This window comes from Clytia hemisphaerica, unplaced genomic scaffold, assembly GCF_902728285.1.
Source record: "Clytia hemisphaerica strain Z4C2 unplaced genomic scaffold, Clytia hemisphaerica genome assembly, whole genome shotgun sequence".
Taxonomy (NCBI): Eukaryota; Metazoa; Cnidaria; class Hydrozoa; order Leptothecata; family Clytiidae; genus Clytia; species Clytia hemisphaerica.
In genome coordinates, this window is record NW_027104292.1 from 2477 (window position 1) to 10074 (window position 7598).

The 7598-nt window shown below is 38.9% G+C and overlaps 1 long non-coding RNA gene across 1 annotated transcript; it reads right to left on the reverse strand.

The window, feature by feature from the left end:
• Positions 1–3172: 3172 nt before the first annotated feature.
• Positions 3173–7146, reverse strand: LOC136817131 (uncharacterized). Its single transcript, XR_010848031.1, has 3 exons — positions 7047–7146; positions 5344–5443; positions 3173–3230 (listed from the first exon to the last, which is right to left on the reverse strand). It is a non-coding gene; the product is annotated as an uncharacterized lncRNA (long non-coding RNA).
• Positions 7147–7598: the final 452 nt, after the last annotated feature.

Consider the following 7598-nt stretch of genomic DNA (forward strand, 5'->3'; position numbering starts at 1 on the left):
TACGTTTCGCGTACATGCCTAAAAGTACTTTCGTTTTTAAAGTGCACCAGGGCTTATATCCCCCGTCAACGCGTCCATCAGAATCATCAATAGCGTAAGGGGGTTAGATAAGCCATGGAGTCGAGGGTGATACAGATTCTGAAAATGGCCATAATCATGACATTACGCCATGACTAAATTTTCACGCCTTCAAACACGAAAATACGTCAATCACGCAAACAGTTAGGAACTCGTTGCCATCTCACACTTGTACCACCGATACTTAGCTATGGTACAATTGTGAGTGGTACTAGAATCATAAAAAAAAGTTGTTGTGCATTGACCCAGCTATCACATAACGTTTTTGCAACTTTCATCTAACGTTATATGAACGTTGTGGACATAAGATAAACGGTGAAAGAACGTTGTATGCCAGCTTGGGAAGGAACGAGATGCGATTTTGAAAACGGTTTAAAACGAAAACATACCTTCCATTGAGGCAAACATAAGAGTTGGATCTTCGTAGGAGTTCATTTGATGTATATCATTTCCTTGTTTGTTACCCAAAGGCATGGGTTTCCCAATGTTCGATGACGTAATTGTTGCTGTTTTTACTTCTTGTTCGTTGCTTTCTTTATCTATAAAAATGTACACAATAATCTAAGTTGCTCCTTTAAAACCAGAAATTTAATTGATTTCAAATGAGATTCTTTAATCTAAGTGAAATTTTCCGTCGATTAATAAACAATAGAGCTTTTCATAAATTACGTCACGAACATCACTTGCCTCGTTCTGAAATTATCGTCTTGGTGATAAACCTTCAGCAGATTTTATTAAAACTACTTCCTACTCATAAAAGTAATCTCATGTCTCAAGAGACATAATTACCATGGTAATTGTTTGAATGCGAGACAAGTGATGTTCGTGACGTAACTTTTCATAAAAGTCTATTTTAAGGTATTCGAAGCGAAACTTAAGCCAGAAGAGTATCTGAAAGTCAAACTTTCGACGAGATTCCAGGGTCAAATTCTCAATTTCGACAAAGAAAGTGTTTTCTTGGAAAAAGTCGAGCTAGGTAATTGGTCCAGCGCGCAGCAGAATGAACCTTTAAAAAGCAACTGATCGAAAAGATTTTGTCTTTGTCGGGGCCTGTGCGCGCAATAAAGTCCAGGCTAAACCAACCGCCGATCTAGAATTTTTGCCCAACCTACCCGCGCGATGTTTGACCTATGTTTTGGATTGAATTGGTTGTAGAGTCAAATTTCCCGGTTAGATTAAAGGGTTGTTTCATGTAGGGTCAGGTAGGGTTAGGGCTAGGGTTGGGGATGGGAGTTAACCCCTGGTTAGGGTTTTAGCCCCCGGGTAGAGTTGGAGTAAATACCATGTTTATAAGTAACTTTGAGCTCCTTAATGCAGATGTGACTCGATGGCCGAGTGGTTAAGGCGCTGGCGTTCTAATCATAGGTGCTTTGTATATAGTGGGTTCTAATCCCATCAGCGGCAAAAGTTTCGAAATTTCGGGAAATGCATCAAACACTTTCAAAACATAACAATACAAAGATAGCGTCAAAGAATAGAAGCTTAGAGTGGAGGATGGGAAGGAAATTTTTTTGCGTCACTTAAGGAACCCGGTACGAACGACGTTCGGTTATTGCCACGTCAGCTGGACCTTCACGCCGCTCCGGCTTCTTGTTTAACCTAGAAAGTCCCGATTGAAAACTCAATCTGAAGTCTAACTTTCCAGCGCATGAAAAAAGCCATTCAAATTTGAATAAATTTGGGCGAAATAATCTTTATGGTGCGTTTTCTTGAAAAACTTTAGCGCAAAATCATGATTAGGTTTTCCAAAATGTTGCCTAAAAAGATTTGTTTCGTCTCAATTTTACACCCTTACTGCAAACTTTCTCCCATCGACCCCAACAGCTCACTTCAGAAAACCTAAACACCCGTTCTCACAGACCCACAGGTGTCTTACACCTTCCCACTGGACAAATTGGCCAAAATATCGTCCCCGGTGGAAAATTATCCTCCAATTTTCATCCCCATCGGAAATAATCAAACAAGCCAATCCTCACTGCAGAATATTATGTTATTTTTCCCATTTGTACCGAATTTTCTGACTCGAAAACAAAAGAATATGAATCCCCAGTCATAAAAGATATGGGAATCAAATTTCAGTTCCTTATTTTTAACTCCACTGTCCGAAGAAAATCCAACCGGGTCTTTGAGAAGGGGGTGTTTCACTCCAAAAATCTTGAATAACGTACCCTTGATGACCACACCCCCACGGTAAGTCACATACCTAGAATGGCCCATACCAGGCCTAGCATCCCAGCTGGCACACAACGTTGTTTCAATGTTCATCTAACGTTCAAAACGTCCATATAACGTCAGTTGAACATTCAAACAAAGTTGTGGGGTTGCTGGGGCATTGTACATACCTTTTCCATTTCTCTTTCTCCGACGACACAGGATAAAAACAACAAGGACCAGCACTAGAACAGCCAAAGAGATAATTGATAGTGCTATTATAATACCCATTCCCAGAGTTTCTTCTTTTTCTTTGATTTGTTTTCCACCTGTCGATGGCAAAGCTGGTATCTTTGTTATGGTCTCTTCTTCATTTGTTGGTTGAGTGGTCGTTGGTATCGTTGGATTAACTTCTGGTGTTGTTGGCGATGATTTTGATCGTGTATTTGCAGTAGATGTAGAATGTGTTTGAGTAGAACTTGTTGTAGATAGTAGCAAAGGATTTGTTGGGTTTGTTTCTATTTGGAAAGTCGTTGTAATCTCTGTTGTTTTTGCTGTTGATAATGTTTGGTCAGTTGTTACTTTAGTCGTTGTTGGTGTTCCTTTACTTGCTGTGGTCGGTAATTTGGTAGGAATTGTAGTCTTAGGTAGACTTGTGGCTACTGATTCATTGGCATTTGTTGTCGCCTCAACTGTCGTCGTTGCTGGCTTTATGGTTGGCGTTGTTGTCGCCATTGTTGTTGCTAATGTAGTGGGTGTAGCAGGTTTGGTTGTTGTTTCTTTAGCTTTGGTAGTAGAGGATACAGTTGTGGTTGTAGTTATCAAGGGGGCTGTTGTTGTTGTTGTTGTTCTTGTTGTTGTTGTTGTTGTTGTAGCTATTGAGGACGTGGTCTTTGGGACATCAGTCGTGGTGGTAGTTGGAGCAGCAGTTGTTATTGTTGTTGTAGTTGCAGTTGTAGTGGTAGTTGGTTTTGTGAAAATACTTTCGAAATCGAAAGGATCTGAGAAGATAGACAGATCATTAGCCAGCAGAAGAAAATAGTCACCACATAAAGTTTCGCCAAGCCTTCAAACAGGTTACGATATGATTTGTCAATCTCATACCTTAACCCCCCCCCAATTGATATCTGAGACACTTCACTTGATAAACCCTTTTTCCCTTACTGTCCTATATGATCTGTCAACCTCTTATGAGTAAGTAAGTTTGCGACCGCAGTCGAAGGCGCCCCGAAGACTCCCTTTTCGTATAGCTGTCTACCCGAAGGTAAAGGAGGGCGCCACTCCTTTCCCCGGATTTCCCCACTTACTCTTGATCCGTCTCTTTAGTTGCTGAGTATCAAGCAGAGAGACTTCAAGCATCATTTTGGTAATCTTTGGTATGGCCCCGCCTGGGAATCGAACCGATGACCTTGCGCACCGTAGCTGGGTGCTCTACCTTCATGCTACGGTCAACCTCATAAGCAGAGCCACTTGCACCACTTTTTTGATTTTATTGATGGTAGTGATAAAATTCTACATGGTGATAAATAACGAGATTGCTCACGAGAATTTTTAACCCGCGCGAGCAAACCCGCACCTGTCAATCATACTTTAGACCCGTCAATCATTTTTTAGCTGCGTTTCTTTTCACTTGTGGTTCGAAAAAAGTGTTTGTAAGATAATAAAAGAAGACGAAAGTCGATTTTTATGCATTTTTTTTTAGTTGAAAGTTTTGGAATACTGGATTTTCAAGAGAAGGGAAAGTCACGACTCTTGACTCTTGACTCTTACCCGCTAACCAGCCTGATCCATTTTGAAATATTGTAATTGAGTCAAACTGTACTGTAGTCAAAATTTTTGTTTCTTAAAAAAATAACGGGAATTTTCAAAAATATCAATAAGAGCTCATAAAACCAGAAAAAGTTTGGCCAATGCTGACAAAATGACACACACTTCACCGTACCATATAGGATTCGAACTCTCAAAAACATCATTCCCTTGTAAGCAAGTGCGTCGCCTTATCCACTCGGCCACTCAACCTGTCACATTTCGAACAATGATTAATACGGATGACCATAATTTTATTCGCCATGATCTGTAGAATTTTATTTACCCTGTCAAGGTATTAACTTCTTAAACAAATGATTTTAGATCGTTTCCAACATGCGGGAGCCGACGAGCCGATCACTCATCGAGATTTTCAGGGGGTTTTCATGACTCTTTAGTGGGACTGCAACAAACGGGCTGTCAACCCTGTAGAATTTCCATCTGGGGGGTTAGTAGGCCTTAGTACACTCTCCAATCTTTTTAAAGTCTCAAAAGACTGAGGAGAGGATCTTTTTCTTGCATACAGTACCCATATACAGCAGACAGAATTCACAGAGCGTACACGCGCGGGCGATTAAACACGATCGCGCGGAATGCGGGCGGGGGGGGGCACTGGGTTTGCGGACTGACGGTATGTGCGGGCCAAAAATTGGCTTTTAAAATTGCACCCTTACAGTGCAGCAAAAATCAGTGAAAATCATACCCTTAGAGTGCATTTTCCCCAAAAGTTTCTATCCTTTTCGTGTAAAAAATGGTCAAAATTCTAGCTTTGGTCAAAATATCTAGATTTTTCAAAAATTTCTGAAATTTCTACCCTTACAGCGCAGGCGGCAAAAAACCCACCCTTACAGTGCATTTCGGATGCCTTGAAAAATACACCCTTAGTGCCCGCACATACCCGTCAGTCATTTTGCTTGGCTGCCCCCCCCCCCCCGGGAATGCGGGTCAAAAAATTCCCGTGAGCAATCTCGTTATTTATCAAAAAGTAAAATTCTAACGTGTAAGCTCTATTAGAATCACAAAAAAGTTAACTAAGGGACTCGGTTCGAGTTTTGGGATTCACACGTTTCAGTAATTCAAATAGACCTTTTCATCACTTGCCTCGTTTTGAAATTATTGCCATGATGATTAACTCCCAGCATATTTTATTGCAACTACGTTATATTAAAAAAAAAAATAATTTAATATCTCAAGGGATGTATGATCAACAAGAAAATTGTTTGAATATGAGGTAAGTGATGTTCGTGACGTAATTTATGAAAATGTCAAATTGTTTCAAATCAAGTAAGGATTTTGGTACTGTCTTACATGTTATTGTGCCAGTGACTTTGAAGACGATGTGTTTTCCTGTGTTTAACACTGCAATAACAAGCTGTCCTGCCCAGTTTGCTGGTAATCCTGTGACAATCTGAATATCAAACAAACTACAGTTATGTCTCCGTTTGTCAAACACGCGTGGGGAACTCTGTGGAAAAAGGGAATGAATGATGGAAGGAAGTTATGGAGATGGTTTGTAATGCTTTTTTGGACCAGAAAACTCCCCTGTCTCGCAGCCCAGGTGGAACTTCTTCCCGCAATGCGGATGATAATTTCTATTGATGTCCAAATGGGGATACCTTATCGGGGAAAATTTGGTCGGGGAAAATATTCGTCGGGGAAAAAAATTCGTCACTTGCTGGTAGTTGGTAAACGCATTAAGGCCGGGGAAAATTTTCGTCTGGGAAAAATATTCGTCATTTGGCCAAAATTTCGTCACTTTTCTCCGACGAAGTTTTTCCCCAATAATGTAGTAATTGCTTCCAGATCGAAAAAATCCAGTGCAGATGCTTTTGGAGTGAAATTTCTTCTCAATGAATTTCAAATAGAGATGAAAACAAAGTCAATTTCTCAGTGTGGCTGAAATTTTAGGGTATTTTTGCCACCGCGGAAGAAATTTTGGCTAAATTTTCCAGAGGCGCTCGGGCTCTAGCAGGTCTGTGGCACAGGGGTGTACATTGGTTTATAAGGTGTTGTTAATTGAGGGACCAAAAAACTTTTTCGAGTTAAAGAGGTGTGGGATACTGTAATATCAGATTCAACTACCTCGATTTATTCATATCAAAATATTTGAATGACATTAAAAGAACACTACTTGTTCATAATTTATTTCGTTTAACCTTTTAAGTGACGAGTATATTGGTCATGGGCTATGTAGGAGGGCGAAGCCCTCCTGTAATGTCCAGTTTGAGTTAGAAATCATCATTTTTGGTCTATAACTCGTTTGAATTAGATTGGGCTTCATGAAGCCTCTATAAGAGTTTTTTTTCACAAAATCAAGCCTAAGAAGAACGAAGAGTTAAGAAAGTAAGAATGTTTTTCGAAAGTCTTAGAGAATTGTTTTGAAAATCGAAGAAATTTTGTGAAATGTCTCTCTGAGGGTTACACTCATTTCGTTTTATAAGCATACGGTAAGTTTCGGCTGAAGCTCACTATGCTTAAGTAAAGCTCAATTTTGAGCCTCGACTATGCTTAACCCTATGCTTGGTAAAAAAATTATGAAGGGGGTAAAAAATTTCGCGCATTTTCCCCTATCTTTAATCTTGAGAGAAATGAAGACATTCTATTGTTTTCAAATGTTGTTGTTATTATAAGTTGTGTTATTTATAAGAGATTAAACAAAAATAAAATCACCAATTTTGTTTGTAATTTTCTTCTTCATTCTTCTGGTATTTTTTGAAGTTTTGGAAATTATGATTCTAAAAATTTCTTTGGTTGAGCCTCAAGGTATGCTTAGCATATGCTTAATTTTTCTGGAAATTTGAGCTTCAGTATGCTTATAAACGTTATGCTTATAAAACGAAATGAGTGTACTTTTTAAGTAATTTTGTCTCTCTAAGAGTCACCTTTTTCGGAAAAAGTCAATGTCTCTAAGGGTCGGTTTTAGGAAGTCACGTATCCGCTCATACCCCTCATCCGCCAACCCTAGTACCCCCTCCACGGGCCTGTAAATTAGAATTTCAACGTCTTCATACCATATAACCGGAGTCCACTTCAAAATATTTTATTGCAGATTCAGAATAATCTTTTTCATAAATTCCTCTTTCTGTTCCTCTTTTCAAATTCCAGAACCAAATTTTCTGGTGGCTTCTAGACTATATTTCAAGCCTTATTGGAGTAAATTTGAGCTTTGAAATCCTGAGATTTAAGTTTTAAGTCTCATGTCAAAACTCAGAGCTAAAACTCTATTTTCCAACTATTGTTTAAGGCGCTTAAAATCTGTTTTGGTGTTTAAAATTTCACAGGGAAATCCCCTTTGTCTCAAATATTTTTCGCATGATTAAAGATCTTCTTAGTGCCAAAAGTGCTCGATGAAATTTCAAATCTGTTTACGTCATTAAAAGAAATAGACATGAGCAGTTTCTTTGGAACTTAAAGAACGAGAATCATCAGGCAAATAAAATATGTTCAAATACAAAATGTTCAAATACAAAATCTTCTCAAATACAAAATCTTCATCCACTTATCTTACAATTCTTTTTTTGTCTCTGTCTATACTTCAATTTTTTAAAGCAGTGTAAGATTCT